This window comes from Mustelus asterias, chromosome 18 (genome assembly GCF_964213995.1).
Source record: "Mustelus asterias chromosome 18, sMusAst1.hap1.1, whole genome shotgun sequence".
NCBI classification, from domain to species: Eukaryota; Metazoa; Chordata; class Chondrichthyes; order Carcharhiniformes; family Triakidae; genus Mustelus; species Mustelus asterias.
Genome location: NC_135818.1, coordinates 58,788,609 through 58,788,888, shown reverse-complemented (window position 1 = coordinate 58,788,888; position 280 = coordinate 58,788,609).

Here is a 280-nt window from a genome sequence, read left to right as displayed (position 1 = left end):
GCGAGCCGGCCGACACCAGCGGCGCTCACACACCAGAGGCGCTGACACTCACTCACTGACTGACAGATAGCAGCCTCGGCGAAGGAGGAAAGTTCACCAACAGCAAGCAAGCAAAGTGCCTCGCCGCAATTCCAAAGGGGACATCGCGGCGGCCGGGCAGCTTCAGACCGCGCAACCATGCCGACCATGATCGAGAAAGGGCCCGAGGTCTCCGGCAAGAGGAGAGGCAGGAACGGGGCGAAAAGTTTTGGGGCCGGGACCATCATCATCATCTTCATCA